This window comes from Pezoporus flaviventris, unplaced genomic scaffold, assembly GCF_033815535.1.
Source record: "Pezoporus flaviventris isolate CSIRO_AGI_PZ_B2104156 unplaced genomic scaffold, CSIRO_AGI_Pfla_v1 ptg000132l, whole genome shotgun sequence".
Lineage (NCBI taxonomy): Eukaryota > Metazoa > Chordata > Aves > Psittaciformes > Psittacidae > Pezoporus > Pezoporus flaviventris.
This window is the reverse complement of record NW_026892680.1, coordinates 1,464,197-1,485,115: the sequence shown is the minus strand read 5'-3', so window position 1 is coordinate 1,485,115 and position 20,919 is coordinate 1,464,197. Positions and strand designations below refer to the sequence as shown.

At 48.1% G+C, this 20,919-nt stretch overlaps 1 protein-coding gene across 2 annotated transcripts in view; it reads right to left on the bottom strand.

The window, feature by feature from the left end:
- TRERF1 (transcriptional regulating factor 1) overlaps positions 1-20,919 on the bottom strand; it is a 99,805-nt gene that overhangs the window by 55,798 nt on the left and 23,088 nt on the right. For both annotated transcript variants that reach the window (XM_061478796.1, XM_061478797.1), the window contains exon 2: positions 12,924-12,979. The gene's annotated coding sequence lies outside the window, so the exon portion shown is untranslated. The remainder of the gene's footprint in view (positions 1-12,923; positions 12,980-20,919) is intronic.

The window sequence follows — 20,919 nt, the reverse complement described above, 5'->3', positions numbered from 1 at the left end:
GCCTGTACTGTTCTTTACAGCAGCAGGATACCTGCATGGATGCAAAGCTTCACTGCTCTGACTCCTTTTCTGTCCTCAATGAAAAGCCCTCAAACCGCAACACCCAAGTACTGGGTAAACCATCAACCAAGCAGAAATGCCCCTCGGAACTCTCCCTGCTCTACCTACACGTGCCCTTCTCCACACGGCGAGTAGTCAGGGCTTAAAGTCTGTTTTCTCTCTTTAGAGTCATGAATCCAAAGCCAGCAGGTCTGTCCAAGAGAGAACCTCAAGCACAGCACGGAAAGCTGGCCAGCCCACTGTGATGGCAGGGGGATAAACACCAGCACAAGCCCCAGACACGGCTGGTCCATCATTCACAGCATCAGGCCGTCTCTGTCCACCTCCCCCAGACCCACAAAGCGGAACAGACCACTGTAATCTCCTTGACCTTCCACCCAGGGTGTGCCACTGACCTACATGCAGATGTATTACTTGTTGAAGCCCAGAACACACAAGCATCAGCAATAAACTCCCATATTAAAACCAGGCAGTTCTAACTCTCAAGCAGGCGACCAAGAATCCATCACATCCACGAGGAATTGTTTCAGTGAGTAATTTATCCTACTTAATAACTTATGTGTTACAACTAGTCCAGATTCACCTGGTTTCTACTTCCAGCTATTCAACCTCATTACGCCTCCTACTAAACTGAAGAGCTGCTACTTTCTTTCCTCTATAGATCTTTGCAAAACACAGCTCAGCCACTTCACTTAAAGCAAGGGAGGCTTTTTCTTTCAAACAAATAACTAGCTACCCAACAGTAAAACAGGTTTTCCAACTGTAATCGATCTCTCAGCTCTCTGAAGCCTTATTCTTTCTAATTGCTTTTTCCTAAAGTAGGCACATAAGAACTGGAGCCCACAGTCCAGCAATGATCCTGTGCCACTGCTAAACTACTGTATACTCCTACGGGACACGCTTGGCTCTTGCGCCCAAAGAGCACATCCATGCTTGCAGCAACACTGCAAAGAGTTGGCATTTTGGGAGCTTTTTACCATCACCCCAGGTCCCTTCCAGGGTAAACTGCCCTCCAGAACATAGCAAGCCCTTCCCTCTGCACAACACACAGAGGGGAACTGCTCCGTGCTAACACTCATCAAATCCCACACTGGCTTGGGTTGGAAGGCACCTTAAAGCTCATCCAGCTCCAACCCCTGCCACGGGCAGGGACCCCTTCCACTGGAGCAGCTTGCTCCAAGCCTGTGTCCAACCTGGCCTCGAATACTGCGCCAGGGATGGGGCAGCCACAGCTTCTCTGGGCACCCTGTGCCAGCGCCTCAAGACTGGAAGGACACGGGAACAAACTGATTGTTCTTCAGTGATGGAATATGTTTTACACACACACACACGCACACTGTGTCCATAGCAAAAGGAAATTAATCCTATGTGACAAATGACATGTCATTATCTGCCATGGCCCTAGTTCTCAATGGCATTTTCAAATTTAAGAAGAAATAACTTTGTTCAGTGTAATTACCAGTAATAATGAAATAAGTCATCTCAGTTCTATCAGCCAAAGGCTCGTAGTTCCTTCCCTTTCCAAATAATCACATTGCCTCACCACCCATTTATATTCCCTGCCATCATTTCTCCATTCGCTTCATACATAAGTGTGACAGAAGTCCCAGTATAAAACATGTTCCTCTTTGCATAAGTGCTCAGGAGCACTGGGTGTACATTTGACATCCTCAAGAGCAACGGGATGTCATACCGTGATATCCCGGTCCATTCTGAACACTGGACACAGTATTTTCACCTTCACTTTCCCCTCCCAGAAGAGCTTCATGAGTTAAAACGTACCCTGGTTAAGTGAACGCAGGATCGTGGTTTGTTGTTTTGGTGGGGTTTTTAATGCAGTACCTAATAAAGCATCAGCAACATTAACATTATGGTTATTAGTTTACTTAATATGATGAGGTTCCATTAGACAAAAGATAATACAATTGGAGGTTGGAAATTAACTATGGAAACATGTTGATATGGTTATATGGAGTCATGAAACTTTCTCAAATGCAGGAGCACTGTGCCTACAGTACAATTTAACCAAGTTAACTTATTTCAGCTGTACATGTATAATGAACTTTAGCCCTATGCTGTCATATCAGATACTCATTCCTCCAAAACAAAAATGTTTGGTTTGGGGTTTATACACAATAAAGCATTTAATGACCATTAAGAAAAGCTATAGCTGAAGTTGAGTCAGAACAACTTGTCAGCACATAGTGCTCCTGGAGATTTCAGCTCAAAAAGATGATTTCCTATCACTACTAAAAGGCAGTAGTATTTCTAGACAACATTATCAGTGTAGTTGTACTACTTTTGCTTTTCTAGAGTAAAAGAACTTCTTATCTTTTAGACAAATAGCATCAGCATTGCAACAGTGTGCTGGAAAAGCACCATGCAGAAAGAGGAGCAAGAACGGAAGAGTCGGTATCCATCATCACAACAGAGCTGGGGGCAGTTGATGTTAGAGCCTGAACGAGAGGATTCCCTTGAAAAGCAGGGGTCTACATGCAAAACTCCAGCACCCTGTGCTGCTTTGCCCACAGGGATTTATTTAGGGCATGGCAACACCATAATGTAGACCTGAAGGTGTTCTTTTCCAGGCTAAAGTTTAATAGAGCTTCAACTTTTTAACAAGGGTCAAAGAAGCTTCAACACATCTCCTCAGGTTAGCATGGCTTTCGTAAAAGCAGTGCAGCCCTTTGCTGATCCAGTTCAACTGCAGAATTAATCACCAGAATTCATTATCAGCCACAAAGCCTTCCCTAGGACACTTAACTGGTTGGCTATGAACGTATCCACCAGAGCTCATGTCTAACTCAAGCGTTTCACTGGTCAGAACGCACTACGGTCACCAACTCGCCCATCACAAGAACACCTCCATCATCATCATCATCATCATCATCCTGTGGCTGTTCTAAATAGCAAAGGTGAGGACTCGCTTCTCTGGGTAAGAGGGGTTTTGTTTGGGGTGCGTGTTGTGTGTTTTGACCTTCATCACCAAGTTCAAAGGGGATGGAGCAGTTTCCTCATTTCTGAGCACATCAGTATCCCAAGCAGTGGAGCGGCAGGGCTTTCACCTCCTGCCTGCTCACTGCAAGCTCACACCTCGCTGTTACCGACTAAAACAACCACAATAAAGCACAAAGCTCCAGCCAGCTGAGAAAAGATGAACAGCCCAGCTTCAGGCGAACCAAGTGACTTTTGTAAGCCCACATCAAGCCTGTGGCAGAGGAGAAGCAGAGCCTGGTGAAGGCAGAGACACTCCAAAGCTGGGGACAGCTCAGACAGGGCAGCAAAGACATCCCCTCACTATGAAGGGCCTGCATCTCAGTGACATCCAGCGCAGCAGATAACAGCATCACTTGAAAGGATGACCCCAAGATGCTGCTGATGGTTACTGTGCTGACAGGCTGCATGCTGGCCTTTTGTTCAGCCTCTGAAGTACGCTCCAAACAGCAAAGTAGGCTGAGAACCTGCTTCTTGTAACTTCACATTTCTAACGTAGGTCCTAGGCAGTCACTCAGCTCTGCACTTGCCTTTTGTGGTTGCATGTGTTTCCTATTTAAGAAAGGGACTACAGCAGTTCCTGGTTTGTCACATTTTCTTCAAATAAAGGGGCTGAGCAGCAGCTTCCTCTGCTGTGCATTACTCTGCACTGGTCAACGCTCTCTTCCCTGTCACCCTGCTCAGAAATGCTCAGCCACTCGCAAAGCTGATTCACAGACACGAGGCAACAAGAGGTACAATTCCAAACTCACATCCATGAGGACAGTCCATGGGATTTTCCCCTCCGTACCCTGGTTTCCAACCCTCCCTTCTTCCATCTATGCACTTCCCACCTCTTTCAAAAGAACGGGAAACCACTTCTCCAGCTTCACAAATCTGGCACATTTCATCTTCCTTGCCGTTCGAGAGAGGCACACAAACTATTTGGTATTAATAGTAAGAACACTGTGTACTTTGTAAAGCTTTATTCAAAGCATCCTGTGATCTGCCCCTGAAAGCATCAATTTGGCACCTTCACAGAACTTCTGAGGCACGTATTATAATACACCTCGCAGAGGTGGCAGCTCAGAGGTACACTCAGGCTGAAGTGACTTGCTCTGGGGCTGCCCACCAAGGCCCAGAACAGGGATGCGTTCTGTACTGCAGCATTTGTGGCCAACGCTTGCTCCAGTGCTTCCTGCCCCACGTCTAGCTTCACAAGTCATCGTCTCTTTCCTCTTCTATCACCACACCTACACAAGTCTCTGGCAGAACTTCCCAGCCATCTCTTTTTCTTCCCCAAGGATTTCCTGATATCAAGTAATTAAATCATGAAGGAAGAAGTTCATCACCTGCTAAGGAAGCTACTTATACAAAGAGCATCCCCACCAACAGCAGCTTGTGTGGTGAGGTTCCTACATCCCAGATACGCTCCCCACTGGCTGAACACAAAAAGCTGATGTTAACCCCTTCCAAATGAAAATAACACTCTCAGGGTTTAGTCTTTAATTTCCCTGCATAAGCGAGACTGCTGATCAAATACCACACACATCTCCATTTGGTTCAAATGGGGGGAAAAAGGACTTAGGAGTTCAGTCTCCCCTCCTGCTATCCTCCAGATACACCATTACATAAAAGTGTAACGGTATTTCTTTACTATGAAAAAAAATAAACATGAAAGAGGAAAAGCAACCAGAAAAAGACTAATACTTCAACATGACAGCAACACCTGAAAACATAAGGAAATCATTTCAACGTTAATCAGCAGTGAAAACCAGAATCGCGTATGAAAAAGGCAGCAGCTACATGAACGTGAACTTGTCCTGCATGACAGCCAGCAGAGGAGCTCCTAACTTTATGTGATTCAGTAGTGCTGGAAGAGCATTACTTGGTTGGATTCTTGCGCCAGGATCCATCAACACGACACTTGGGCACACAGCCCTCTGTCTTGTTTTAACAGAAGTGCTTTAATAATGCCAGAGAATACCCTGCCATTAACCAGCTACGGCTCTGCTGAAGAACAGCCACTCAAACCTCACGCAATAAGAGGTCTCACTAGAAACCAGTAACAGAACTTGGGCTTATCCTGCAAGTGACCCTCAGGTACCTGCTATAAGCTAAACAGTTTTTTTTACCTCCTCTTATATCTCAAGGAGTCAGGGCCACAATGCATTTCCAGACTCCACTCCTCACTAGGATATTCAGAGCATGCCATCTCATCCCTTTCATTCCCTCACACCGCCTCTGGAAACTAGAGGCACAGGAACACAGCCTGACCTTGTTCCAACCCTCAAACCAGAGCTGAGGAACAACAGCTAGCCTCTCCGAGTGACACATGGAACACACATTTCCTAGAGAGGAAATGCAGGCAACCCTCAATGGCTCTCCAACAGCCTCTCTTGCTAGAACTGGGAAGTTTCCTAGGCAGCGTGGTCCTTCCACAAGTTCATCCAAGGAGAACATGACCCAGCAAGCTGCAGAGGTACATTCCAAGCACATTTTTCATGTTGCTCAATCAGCCCGAGCCTGTTGGATATTCTCCTAGCACAGTGCCAAAAAACTCTGCTTCAATGGAGTCTTATTTGTGGGACTGCTGGTGGAACTAACTCAACGGCAGAGAGCACTTCCAGTGAAGACTTAGTCATCACCCCCTCTTGGATGCTACAAAACAGGGTGGTATTTTAAGCTGCAAGGCGGCAGAAAAAAGCAGGGAGGAAAAGGGCAGGAGCTAATTTGTTCTTCCAAGCCGTCTATTCAAGAAACCCAGAGAAAGTTTAAGTGTGACACAGTCAAGTCTACTTCATTTGCCTGGCTGTTGTAAACACGCAGACTAGGATAACAGCCAGAGAGTGTATTGTTCTTCCTTTGTATAAGAGAAAGCACGCAAACATGAAGAGTAACATGAAGTTTTCAATGCATAAAGTGACAGCACTAGTATCTATTAGTGGTAAAATTCATCTGAACCTATACAAGACAGACCAAGCATGGAGTACTCCCTGACGGCTTTGGTGGGAGGGCACCATTACTCAAGTCCCCAGAGGCTTCCCACACTGCCCTAAACAGATTACTCAAGTCACTTCAGAAATAGCCAGCGAGATGCATAAAACGAGGCTGTGTACAACATCCCTGCAACATCCTTTTGAGGTGTGATCAAATACCCTACTCACTGGCCACCTTTACAACACATCACAAAGGCAGTATACTGTTGAGGCTTGGCATCCGAGAGCAAAAGGCTAACAAAGTACTAAAGCAACAAGCTTTTCTTTTCTCCTGATAAAATGGAGGAGGAAAACCAGACCCAGCCCTGTTGGCACACTTGGGAGACAAATTCCTTTTGTCAATTTATTAACTTCTTTTCTTCCTCCTGTTTAACAGAATTAATCTAATGGTGTAGAAGTTGGCAACGCAGCTATGTCAGAGGAGGAAAGCTGCTCTATTCCTTCTCGGTAAGCAGTGTAAATACACACACAAAACCCCCCACCCACAGGATATGGAGAGCTATTCATTTAGTTTTAGCCAAGTCTTTGCCAGACTGTACCTTCTGACTATTAGCTGACGGTAAATGTGCAACTGTCTGGTACTTCATCTCATATTAAGAACTAGACCAGCAGAAGCATCAACATTCAACTCCACCTCCAAAACCAGAACACAAGTGGTATGAATACAATTGTTGTCTAGACAAATGCCACTTAGCAAAACCAAAACAACTACACCCCCACATCCATGCAGTATTCAAAACAAAGATCTCCAAAGTGTCCTTCTGTTCACACAAAACCAAACTGCAGAGCACAAGAAGCTCGGTTTCAGGGCTCAAAGCCCTGTCAGTGTTATGCCTAATGACATGCACCCCACTGCTTGTATTTGGGGGGCCTGATGGGATGCTGTCCATTGCCATTACCAGGCATCTGAAGGAAAATATTAAATCGCTTCTTGTCATCTGCACAGAGCACGAAACCTGGAGCGAGGGAGGGTGAGCAAAAACCAACTCGGGTTACTCTTTGCTAAAGTGTATTTTTGCTGGGTATAGCGTATCTGAACAGCTGGTTTCAATACAGCAATAACCCAAAGTCACCAACTCCTAGGAATAAACAAAGAACCACTGGGGAATTGCATTCGGGAAGGCAACGGTCCTGTAAAACGACTGGGGGTCACGGCAGACACAGGATAGATACTAAACTGCCTGCATGAAGCCGCAGCTAAGCGAGGAAGCTTGGCCTCTGGATGAGCAAGAAGAGTATTCTGTACAAGGCCACGCAGGGAGGGAGGGCCTTATCTAAAGAACAGTGAGAGCACGGGCAACTTGCACTTCAGCAAAGAAAACACCACAAGAACAGCTACAGAGTCAAAACCCGCATCTTGGGCCGTGTTCCTAAAGGCTGCATATTTGGCTTATCAAAAGGGATAACAGTTATCAGTGACTGACTGACAACGCAGCCAAATGTCTCCACCAAATTTACTCGGAAGATAAAGAGCGCATTAGCCAAAACTGGGCCCCCAAAACACACTGCTGGGCAGAGGGAGAAGTCTGGAAGAGTTCAGAATCAACCTCCTCTGCCCGACTGTCCATAGTTACTGTCGATTGCTATGACACGTGGTCTGCTCAGAAACTCAGCGACAGCAAGCCTGCAGAAGTATCCACAAGAACCACTTCCTATCTTACCCAGCTGACTAAAACCCTGTAGAACTCCGCTGGCGTTCATATCTTCCCCACTTCTTGGCAATGCTCTCCATGTGGAAATACAGACTTCTGCATTTAGGGAATTAGAACCAGTGTGGCTCTTGGAGCACACCTCTTTCAGAAGGACCGGCTGCTCCCTACACACCATCAAAGTTCATTTGTCTCCCAAGGGTTCCACAGCCACAGGTCAGGGTATTGAAGGCTTTTCCCAGCGCTCCAGGACAGACTGGGCTCCACCATTCTGCTGCTCTAGCTCATGTTAATTCACTTGGTTAAATGAGGAACTTTAAGTGATTTCCACGTAGAATCACCCGTGGCAGATCAGAGCACCAAAGCTTACGGACACCCACATCCTCCTCTCTCCGCTTTTTAAGCCATAGCAACTTGAACTAAACAAACACACCTGGACAATGCCCTTCATTACATCCCTCCAGGAGGATTTCTTGTGTCCACTGGAGCCCAGACAACTTAGGTCAGGAAAACAGCCCTACAGAGAAGCCAGAGCCAGTGGGTTCTGCCAGGTTTAGCTCCCTACACAGGCTCAGGGGGGTGAAGGACAGGCGACATCCACCTCGAACTGCAATGCTGAACTACGCCCCATCTTCTTTGTGCTTTACCTGCTCCAAAGGGAACTTCACATCAGCTCGCTTCTCAAGCGAAAGCTGAAGTGGCTCTTCCCATCTCAGCCCTATGGCTTTAATGTGCACTCTACAGTAACGATTTCAGTTTCTCTGAACTGCTTATTCAAGAGTGCAAAATCACTGACATCCTGCAGAACCAGCCAGCTCATACCAAGAACGTTCTACAGCAAAAGGCAGCCTTTTTTATAAGGGTAGTTTGAAAAGTACTAAATAGGCTTATTTCCCATCTCAGTTTTTATAGGAGCAACACAATTCTTACAGCGAGCAGCTGGGGGAGCCCAGTGGGACAGAGGTGGGGAGTGGGAAGTGAGCATTCCACTTTTACATTAGGAGCAGAACCACAGAAATCTGCTTTTGAGAACATGATTAATCTTCATTTCCATACAGACTGACATCTAGGCCTCTGATACACGAGGTGAATGTATTCCGCTGCTTCCTATCTGCTGCCTGGTACCTGCCTGTTCCCCAAACATTCCTTCCAACCCGCTCCATCCTTTGAAGCTGACAGTTATCTACACATTCAGGCACTGAAGTCATTTATTCCTTCAGAAGCGTTAAGCACGTACAACTTGCAACATCACATTGTGCAAATATTCCAATCTTCTGGAAGAAAGAGGAAAGGAAAACACGTTTACCTTGATGTCTATATTTACATAGATATTCCCCCCCCCCCACCACCAACTTGGTTATCTTGAGGCTTTTCCTTATGCACGAGAGCTTCCCCATTTTCATCCCTGCGCTTCCAAGGTACCTTCTGCATTGTGACAAACAGCAAAGTAACCCGAGCAAAGGAACTTAAATTACCTGTTTCCATTTGATTCACATTAACTTGCTTCTGCGGAGACAACACTCTCCACGGGCAGTGCCAAAGGAAGTTATTAAAACTCATCCAGCAACAAAGCAAGAGGTTTGCACTGATGCGCACTAACGCAAGAAGGGACCACAACGTCCCGGCTGATAAAGGCAGAATTCCTGGACTTGGGTTCAGTTCAGTCGCATGAAAATCAAGGGTTACCTCCAGTAAAAAGCAACACCACACCAAAAATGCAAAGGAACACCAATAGTTCAATGAATTACTCTAGCTCTGCGTGTGATAGGCTGGGGTTTGCACTGCCAAGACTCGTTGAAAGGAACAACTAGGAAGTGTTTGTGAAACATACTGCTCTTATAAAGTGCATTAACGGCTATTAATAATGCACATCAATCTACTGCTTTTCACATAATCAATATTAATCGGCAACCTAATTTGGAACTATTAAGACAAGCGACCTTGGAGCTGCAATCCATCAGGTCTAAGCTAACAGTGGGTGAAAATAGGCCTGATAACAGTTACTTCCTTGTCATTTCCTCCCCAAAACGACACAATGCTGCTCCAGCGATCAAAGTCAGTTTTATCTCAGAAATGGACCTCTGAAAATAGATCAGGCCTTACAGACAGATTTTACACTTATTACCCGAGCTATTGGGCTCCTGTGAAACTTGACTTGCAGGTCACCAGGGCCCGGGCCTCCTCGGAAGGAAGCAAGATAAAGGCACAGGGAAATATGGGGGAAGGAAAAGAAAAGACTGGGGGAGAGGTCTGGCACCTCTCAACACTGCCGCAAGCTTGCCAAGGCTCGCAATTTCATCACAGCACTTGAGGCATATTACAAGAGCAATTACCCATTTGTGTTAAGTCAACCCCATCACGTAATCAACAGGATGCATGCCAAAAGCCAGCCCTTACATGGAAGTCACCATGGCTAGGATTAAAACCTGATTATTCCTCACAGAGACTGGGCCACGTCCCGCTGCTTGAAATGGGGCAGAAGGATGGCTCCCCCTTTAATTGCAAGGGCAGCAATAAACACGGGAGTGCTTCAGAAGTACTTCCCTGGAAGGAGGAAGAGCAGGGAATGGGTCAGGAAGTATCCACGAGAACTCTAAGTGACCAAGGGAAAACATGGCCAGCAGGCAGAGTGTCGTGGTTTAAGGCCAGCCACTAACATGGGACCAGAGGACACGTTTGGAGCAGGATCCAGATGCCTGTCTGGAAGGACAGAAACCCAAATGTAAGTGGGGAGAGGGAACGCAGAAAGAGAGCGGCAGGTGAAGTCAACTAACACCAATGCCACAGCAGTCAGGGACAGCTGAAGTAATGAGGTACACCCAACAAGTGCAGTCTTGAGAAGAAGCAGGACCAGGACAGCCACCTCTTGTGACACATGAGGGCTGGGAGCAGGGCAGTGGCACGGCTCCAGCCCAGGCTGCCGAGAAAGGGACAAACGAAGGAGACTCAGATCCACACGTGCACAGCTCAGGAGTAATTCCAACCCCGAGAAGGTACCTCAGGAAACAAGGACGTAACGCTTTCTTCTGGAGCTGAGAGACAAGAGCTGGTGGGAAGTGCTGCTGCTTCCTCCCAGAATCTCATTTTAAAGGCAGTCCTGCGATTGCCAGGCACCTGGCTCATGCTCTGTACACGCCTGGGGCTGGTAATAAAGCCGTGGAGAGAGAAGGTGTCATGGCCTCAAGCTGCAGAACTTGCTAGAAGCAGAGCCTCCTTGGGGGTGGGTTTATGAGGAAAGGGGTGAGCAACCTCACCCCAGGAGAGCCAGCACAACAGCAGCCAGCTGTGCCACAAGAGGTGCCCACGTTACAGCACACAGCTTCATCAGGGCCCACTCCATGGGACCAGCACTGAAAATTAACTAAGAGAGGAACAAGGGATGGGACAAGAGGAAACGGCCTCAAGCTGCCCCAGGGCAGGTTTAGATGGAGCCGAGGAACAATTCCTGCCCCAGAGGGTGCTCAGGCATTGGAACAGGCTGCCCAGGGCAGGGCTGCAGTCACCGGCCCTGCAAGTGTTCACACAGCGTGGAGACGAGGCCTCAGTGCCATGGGGCAGTGGTGGCCTGGGCAGTGCTGGGGAACGGTTGGACTGGGTGAGCTTAAAGGGCTTTTCCAGCCTGGTTGTTTCTGTGATTCTACTGCATGATCCTATGATGAGAGCACACAGACAGCAGCAGCGATGCCACGGTGGGCACCGCACAAGCGCCAGTGGCAGATGCGTGACGGGACGGCAGCTGGACCACCTTCGTGCACAGGGATGCTGGCACAGGCAGGCAGAACACGCTCTAAGAAGTCCTGAAAGCAGCTGTAATTACCTGTTCTTGGAGCACAGGCAGACTGGTTGGAACACGTGAAGAAGGTGGTTTACATAGCGAACGAGGTATGCACGTGAGGTGCTCTGCGTAGTAACCGCACGCCAGCGAGAGCTGGATTTTGCTGACTGCACACATACAAGACCACCTCCAGGGAGGGAGTAAGCTTCAACACATCGTGTTTGTAACACAATTTAACACATGGTGCACGAAAGAGGGTAGTCTGAATGGAGAAAACGCCTCACACTTCCACAAGAAGGCTAAGCAGCAACTAAGTCTTTGATTCTTGCATACTCCACACAGTGCCAAGAGCTCTCGCTTGGACAGCCACCCTCCAAAGGGTAAGTCTACTTAGCAAACAGAACTTACGGGGGGGGAGAGAACCAAAACCAAACTAAAAACCCCTCAAGAGTGTCTGTAAGAGCTAAATCTCTGAATCCAAGGAAAAAAAGTGATTTAGGCCTGGTCCTCATACAAGGCCACCACTCATTTTGCTGTTCGCGTGCCTTTCCATTTTCCAGCCAACAGCCAGGAAGAACAACAGGTATTTTTGAGGCCTGTAAATGGCACCCAACTCGGGAAAGCAGAAGACATAAAATGAAACAAGTGCTAGAGCTGTATCGTCACAGGTTGGAGTGTAGCTTGAAAGACAGTGACAATCCCTATGTAATACTACTGCGACGTCTGGCTGCTGTTTGAATGTGGTATCCCAACAGCTAAGGGGTTTAAAAACACCGATTCCTCTCTTACCAGCAGAAGCCTCTAAACCAGAAACCAAGAGAAAAAGTATCGAAGCACTGTCTTTTAAAAGCACTGCTATTAAGGAAGGCAATACAAAAGAACACCAAACAGCAGCAAAGCCATGGCTTCCTTCAGCACATTATTGACAGCAAAGACTCATTTCAGACTCAAACCTAGAGGTTTTCGACTCAAATACACTCTGTCCTAGTAAAAACTGCCCCAGTTTGAAAACACTGCAACAGGAAAAACAAGTTTTTAAAGAACAGAAGTTAAACAGCTCAAGGATGTTTTTACCTTTCAAATGTCTGCGGGGAAAAGAGGGGAAGGAGGCACAAGCAGAACCTCAACACTGAACAGAAGCTTTCCTACCTCATCTGTTACTTTATAAGAAGCTCTAAAACAGCAGCATAAGTGTGACCTCTCTTGCTAAGCCCCGTGCCCGGAAAGACATACGTTTGTGTCCTCTGGGCTTTGTCCATCAGTTCACCAGGAGAAAGGAGTGGGACACAAGGTGCACGCACCAGAGATGGTCTGTGCTCGGAGGGTCACAGGCAGAGGAACTCGGAAGTACATAAATCAACTATTTGCAGGGTTCTGTCAGGGCAAGAAAGGGCTGTCTTCAACCTGAACAAGAAACCAGCGAGACTGTTTCGTGTCGGAAGATGTTAATCTCGCCCTCTCTCTTACCTTATCAGACACATCTCCTCGTCCTATTCAGGATCCAGCGAGTCATAAAATCCCATCTGTAACAAAAGGAAAAGCCTATTAATACCTCCCGATAACCTCACGGAAGGCGAAGAAGCAGTACAAGGCAAACAGACGGCTTAGCTCGTGCTGCCATTCCAGTATAATCTACACCCCAGGCAAGCGGCCCTCCCGTCTGCAGCAAACTGGGAAACCTGGAGAGAAAGGCATTAAAGACGTCGTAACATGTTCTGTCAGAAACACGCTCTTCCCCCTGCAGCAGGGCTAGCAGAGGGGGCCAAAGCACGCAGGTTAGCCTGCCGAGTCATAAATAAGTCTGCAGCATCCTCTCATTAAATTAAATGACCATCAAATTACATAATGCGAATGGCTGTAAAATGAGCCCAGTGGTAATGGCTAGAAACAAGCACAGCGATGCTATACGTCGTGGAGGCAGTTTTCCAGCAGTGTACCAAACCTGGGCAGGCAGCGCTTTTTATCTCCAGGCCAAGACACTGTCAGCATCCAGCCTTCCTGAAGCAGAGTAAAGCAGGCAAGAAACGTACGGAACAAGGCTCTCGTGCACGAGTTTAGGTGATGCCTACCCTGAGCAAGTGCACTTCATTTCATAACACCTTTACAAACCAAACCAGTGTAACAAAGATGCTGTTCTGGTATAGGCAAACATGAGGCAGACCGGCATGCTTGGGACCAGAGGAAAGAGTACCACACATTTAGTCGGGCTTGCCCGAACACTTCCCATGGCACTACTAAGAAAAGGAGCCATGACCTGCAATCCAGGCAGTCCACGAGTCACTAGGGCATTAGAGAGACCTCCTGCCTGGCAGCTTGGAACAGCATGAGAGTCTACCTAGAGTGAGAAATGCGAATCAAGGATCTGAGAAAGCAACCAAACCAACTCCCCCACACGCCCTTTTAGGCTTTCCAGCATCCTGGCCACAGGCCCCAGGAGCCTGCTAGTCCAGTGCCAGGCTGGAAAAGGCCAGGGACACACAAGTGAAATGGCACACTGTATTAGAGAATACTATGTAAAACAAAACAAACTCGAAACAGCCACCCTTCATTTTTCAATCCAGTTATCTGGGGAGAGATATGACAGGAATGAAAGGATTTGAAGCAGATAGTTTTCATATTTGCTTGCTCTTCCTGTGGTGATGCTACTGAGAGCATCCCTGTGCTAGATTAAAAGAAAACGCTGTGGTTTAGTTGCCTGACATCAGTTTGCACCCTCCATCACCTTCCTTGGACACTGAGCAGCGTGATGCCAATGGACCACCGGTGCTCCACGCTGAGGAAAGGTGACATCCTTTATAACATCCTTTGCTGTGCCTTGCTGCCATTTCCCTGCCAGCAAACACGGCTCACCAGCCGGGAGGGAAGCCACAGTCCAAACCACCTGCTCTGGGATGCTTCTCTTTTTCCCTGCTAAGTGCATACATTAACATACACTTTAAGTGCTGACCATGTGCTAAACCAGAAAATACCATTTTCTCATCTTCTACTAATAACAACTTCTTTTCTGCCATTGCCAGAACAACATAACATCCTTCCATCACTATGGGGTTTGGGGGGGTTCTTTTGGGGGGTTTTCTGGCTTCCACAAAGAGATCTTTTGTCCATGTGACAGAAAGACTGGAACAAAACAGAGCCACTGCCCAAGAGCCCACTTGACTGTCCCTACCCTCCTATTCCCTGCCAACCCAGTGGAATTCCTCCGAGCACAACCTCTTCCTGCCTATTTCCAGCGAACCTGCAGCAATGCTCCACGAACAATGGGAAGTTTGTTTTACTCAAAGAGTAAACCTTTTGCAGCTTCCAATGTAAATATTTTAATTAATGGGGATTTTTTTAACTCTCTGCTGCCTTACTCGTGTTCACGGTCACAAACGCTGTCAGCACAGCAGCGCCGCTCGACAGCTGTAACAGAGAGGAAGAGAGAAATACAACACAGAAAAATGCCATCAGAAAAACCACCTTTAAAAGAACATCAAAACTCACCGGGGAACGCCTGGGACAGAAAGAATTAAAGCACTGGGGCTGTTCAGCCTGGAGAAGAGGAGCTGTGTGGAGCAGCTTCCAGTGTCTGAAGGGGGCTGCAAGGATGCTGGAGAGGGACTCTTCATCAGGGACTGTAGCAACAGGACAAGGGGTGATGGGTTCAAAGTGAAACAGGGCAAGCTCAGGTCAGATCTAAGGCAGAAGCTCTTCCCTGTGAGGGTGCTGAGGAGCTGGCACAGGGTGCCCAGAGAAGCTGTGGCTGCCCAATCCCTGGCAGTGCTCAAGGCCAGGTTGGACGCAGGGGCTTGGAGCAAGCTGCTCTAGGGGGAGGCGTCCCTGCCCGTGGCAGGGGTTGGAACTGGATGGGCTTTAAGGTCCCTTTCAACCCAAACCAGGCTGGGGTTCTAGGAAGGAAAAAGTCAAGCCTGCTCATTCCTGTGGCCAGCTGAGGGCTTGTGTCGGTTCCCATTGAGATAGTGCGCCTGTTTTATGAGCCAACTTGTAGGAAACCACAACCCAAGCTGTTTCCCAAACAACATCACACCCAGTGACCAGGATACATGCAAAAAGTGATGACTATCTTTTTGCCTCGGCTATCACTACAGTGGCTCCGAACCACCCCACCGCTCCGCATCCACTTCACAGGAACACTCCAATCTCCTATTAACCAAGCACTGGGGACTCTGTCAGCACCTCAGATTCACCCTCCCTGGGCAGGGCTGCTTTGGTACTACAAAGGTGACCCAACAGAGATGCTGAGCCTTCCTGCACGTGCTCCTCTGGTGGTTTCTGGATCCAGCAGCATCCCTGAGGGACTCACAGCTCTTGCACTCCAAACAGTGCCTCTCCCTGCAGAAACCATCCTCTGCCCCCAGATACAGGGATAGAGTTTGGATGTGGCATCAGCAGATGGCTGGCATTCAAGACTTGGTTTGAAAAAGAAAATTAAAAGAAGTGGGACACAGATGGTGCTGCTCCTGCTTTCCCAAAGCCCGACTGGAATGTGAAGGTAGACCTGCCCTTCCTCTGCTTTTATTTGAATGGGAGGGCTTGCTCCTCCTCCACTGACCTCCCCACACTTGATGCCTGTCAGCAACATCCTTCTGCAAGTGCAGCAATTCCCTGCCACTGTCAGCAATACACATGCTACACTGGCAAAAATCCTCCCTTTTATGGTGGAGGGTGGTGGTGCTCTCGTAAGACTTCTCAGATTTCGGGATTCTCACAACCACACAGCAGCTCCCTCACCTCCAGGCCACCACAGCAGTGCCGCTTGGCTTGTCACATCCCACTCGGCAGTGGCCAGCACGAGAAAGGATGGAAGGAAGCCCACTGCCTTTGTGGCGCTGAATTAGTAAATGCTAACTATCAGAGAGCAGTGAGGGAGAAAGAACGCCTGGATTGAGAGATCCTCTAATTTGGAGCAGCAGGACACACTGGGGACAACAAGGAGCCTGCTGGTTCTGCACAGGCAGCCTGTGCGGGTGCTCACACCCTGAGGAAGTACATGTGAGTAGTACATCACCCTGCGATGCTACGCACCCACCTCAGTACCTGTCTCCTATGAAGGGTAGATGGATACCAAAGGGCAGCAGCATTTGTGACAGGGTGATTCAGAAAGATGAGTCTGCGAGACCCTTCCTGCCCCTGCCAGTGCCACAGAGTGAAACTAAACCTCCTGACGCTGGTTTTGAGTGTTACTGACCACTGCTATGATGTACCTGCATGTACAATATCAGCTTTAGCTTCCACACCAGCAAAGACTGAAAAAAACCAACCCAAAGCAAGCCAGAAAGCCATTTGTTTGCCCATATTCCCCATCAGACTTCCTGGCTATACACACAACATCAAGACACTGAGTAAGAACCAAAGAAGTAAATAGCTCTTCTCAGAAGAGAGCTCTTTCAAGATAAACTCCTACCCCTTTTCCCGCAAGACCAAGTGAGGAAGCAGACTTTGCATTAGGCCCTCAAAGCACACGGGCTCTGGGAAGGGAGACCTCTTAGCAAGTGAGCATCCTAAGGCTTATGCTGGTCCTTCCGTCTTCCCCCCTGACCTCTTGCAGGGAGCCACTGCACTCAGCTTTTTCCTGTGCCTGTTTCAGCAGCAACATGAAACTCGCACAACCTTACCCGTGCCTCCGTGGTCCTCGCACCAGGGCAGCGAGGGGAAACGCTCCCCAGAGGAGCGGCACAATCCTAACTCACCCGTGCCCACGGGATAGCAAAAGAGCGAGGAGCGAGCAGATGAATGTTCATCTCTCCTCCCCGCCACCACCAGCAGCAGCAGCAGCCTGTGCTCTCCCACGCAGAGAAAAGGGAGGCTGCATAAGCCGGGGAGGCCAAACTGTCTGGGAAAACGTAGGAAGAGAACCGGTGGCAAATTCCCTTCTCTACGGGTTCTCTTTCCGTAGGGAAAGTGAAGGTCAGTCACCGAGCTGCTGGAGGAAGGCGAGACCACAGGGTCTCCGAGGGGCTGCTTTTATGCAGACCACAGAGCTGGACTACTCGGGACTGTACCAGCTCAACGTATTCGCTACCCACAGCATTCTGCTTACACAGTGCTTGTGCTATACAGCCTCTTCTGGAGGCTCCTTTCATTGGCACACTGCATCTTTGCCTGACCACAGGCACACACAGAAAGGACCCAAGAGCACCCCGTTATGGATCTTAGTTCAGAAACATAGGACCCCTCTCCAGCCTACACGACTCCAAGCACCTGCCTCCTAAACCACGAGGAGGTAGCCAGTAAGTACACAGAACCCTGAGCACGGGGCAGTTGCCATAACACACACCTGGGCCTGATTTGTGCCTCAAAGGTGTCTGTCAGCACACAGCACTGTACATGCGCCAAAGGAGAGCACGGGGGAGAAGCTCGAAGCAGGAAACAGAAGCTCAGCTTAGATTAGCACAGCTCACTCAAGTGAGCTATGCTCAGATTTGGGTTGATTTGCAAACCTCGCTGTCATGGGCTGAGATGTCTGAAGTTTTGGTAAAAAAAAAGGAAAAAAATAAACCCCAGAAAGCTAAAACAAACAGGCAGATGAAGCTGCCCTGGCAGCAGTTGGTACCTTTAAAACCCAAGGAAGATGAACCTTTCCAGCTCCTGTTTTAGAGCATCCTGCTCCTTGCTTTCCCATCTCCACGCTGACAGGCACCTCTCAGGTCCCCAGCACATCATGTGCTAAAAGATGCAACAGTGAGAGCAAAAAGAGGGACCAGCCACCTCTGGCCTTTAGACTGACCCCAAATCCCTACTACAAGAGGAGCACCTTGTTGCCTGTCGAGATGCATTACGAGTCAAGTCCAACACCAGCTTGGCTCCAAGGAGATTTGAAACGGCACCTTGGTGGGCTGACAGCAGGCTTCCAGGTCTCACCATTCCTAACAAAAGGAACAGGCCTGGACTCATCCCGTTGCCTGAAGACAGCAGATCCTACCCTCAAACACGTGTGCCAGCAACTGCAGCCACAGTTTCAATTACACTCATACCTGCCCAGTGGGAATCACTGAAAGAGTTCATTTGCTAACCCTTGACTCATGATAAATCACAGCAGCAGAAACACCACTGCAACCAGTCATTTGATCAAGAGTGAGGTGAAAGTTGCCTCCCGGGTAACCTAGAGTAGAAAGCTGAGCCTTAAAGGGAAAACTTAAAGGAAGATTGGGGGGAATGCACTATTTTGCTCTCTACAACTGCCTGCCAGGAGGATGGAGCTGGGCTCTGCTCCCAAGGAGCAAGGGATGGGACAAGAGGAAACGGCCTCAAGCTGCCCCAGGGCAGGTTGAGATGGAGCTGAGGAACAATTCCTTGCCCAGAGGGTGCTCAGGCATTGGAACAGGCTGCCCAGGGCAGGGCTGCAGTCCCCGGCCCTGCAAGTGTTCACACAGCGTGGAGACGAGGCCTCAGTGCCACGGGGCAGGGGTGGCCTTGGCAGTTGGACTGGGTGAGCTTAAAGGGCTTTTCCGACCCGACTGAGTCTATGGCTTAATGTTTGTATTTATTAATATTAGGGCTTCAACAGTGGATAAACAGAAAGAATCTCTCTGCCTCTCTACATATCGAAGCCTGTTTACACATGAAGGCCAAAAAGATGTCCTCATTTTATAAATAGTTTGCTCTGATGACTCCATCTGAAAAAAGTGCAACTCGAGGCTACATCCAGAGGCAAAACACTTGGCTACTGATGTCTAAACAGGGGGGGCAAAGACTAAACATCAGAGTCACTAAAACTCAGCAAACGGTTTTGTTGAAGCTAAGCACATAACATCGTGCGCATTCACCTCATATCAAACCACGGCTCCTCTCCAACTTGTAAAGCTCTGCTTCCCAGGAAGTCCTTTAAGCGTTCAAGATGAGATTCTCCTAAGTGTAAACCCTCCATCAGTTACTTAGACCTGACCACATAAGCCATCCAGCCATGCCTTACTCCTCTGATACAGCATCAGTAGGAGCGCCTGTGGAGTCAGAGAGCCAGGTAACTCAGGGACAGTGCTGGGAGAAGCTGGGACTTCTCTCCCCCAGGAACAAGGAAAAATGGTTCCCAAAGGATTTGCCATCTGAGCTCAAACCCCGCGCTTTGGTTTTCCTTTGTCACATGCCCCCTCCCTATGTCAGTATATGTATGGTTGCAGTTACAAGTGTAATTTGCTTCAGATCAATCACTTTGCATGCCAGGGCAGCAAGGGAAACAGAAACCCTGCACACAAGAAACTCATTACTCTATTAAAAAAATACCATTTCCAGCTAAAAGTTCCTCTTCAGTTTACCCAAACGCACACAGTTTGCTTGCTCCCAGTGTCCCTGCCCGTGGCAGGGCGCAGGAACTGGATGATCTTCAGGTCCTTCCCAACCCAAACCATTCTGTGATTCTATGATCCCGTTTCTCCACCGAGAACCTGCGAACAGCTACACAAGAATACCACAAGCAGTTGCAAAAGATGGTCAAAGAGATATTTGCTACCCAGCGTTTGGGCTAGACTTCCTAAACTGAGCAAACGATGGGGGTTTTGTGCCATCCCCTATTGCACGCTGCAAGCCATATCGCCAGGTCACACTCTGGATACATTGCATGAGGACATGCTTTGAGTTTAAAGGGAGAGGCAACCGAGAGGTCTGTGCGCTGCAGGAAGGAATAGAGGCTTCTCATGAAACCAAAAGCAAGCAGTACACATGTAATTTGGTGTGGCTATGCTCCACATAGCTACTGACACCGTGTATATCTGATATACACTATATAGTACCCGATACACACTAGACAGTATCTGATGTACACTATCAGGAAGGAATATCTGCCTGTAAAGCAGAAGTCAGTGCTTTTAAGGAGACCTACGTTTCCTCATAGCTACGGCGCAGCAGGGAGGACTGCAAGCATTTAACCCGAAGTCAGTGACCACACGCGGTAAGAGAGGCTTGCCAGGATGTGATCCTGAATTATGACTTCATCCCGCACAGCTCCCTTGAGCAAGGATCAGCTGAGACATCTTGCCCAAAGTCGCTCCTACAGCGCGCAGCCCAACCAAAGAGGAGACCAGGGTGCCAAAAATAACAATACGGGAAGTTTTCCCTTCGAATAACGAGGTATCCCTTCTAATTCAGGCCTATAAAACCGGATTTGTCAAGCTCTAAACTGGGTTGCAGCTATATTTCACTACACCATAAATCTTCCTTACACCCTAGTAAAGATGCCTAACAATTTAATATGCTATTTTATTTCTTTTTAATCTGGAACTCGTCAAAAATCACCTGAAACGGGCATCTCTTTCGCAGTCCATTTTCTACATAGGTACAAATTCCAGAACATAATTGCTTCACACTCTTCGCGCAGAAAAAACATTTGCAAAGTGAATTAGAATGTAGACTAAGAAAGGTTGTAATTACTTCTCTTGGGTTTCTTAGGTAGGTCAGTTCACATCCTACAAAGGCCTCTGTATTAGGCCGTGATATTCATTGAGCATCCTATTGCCCTGAAAGCAGCAGA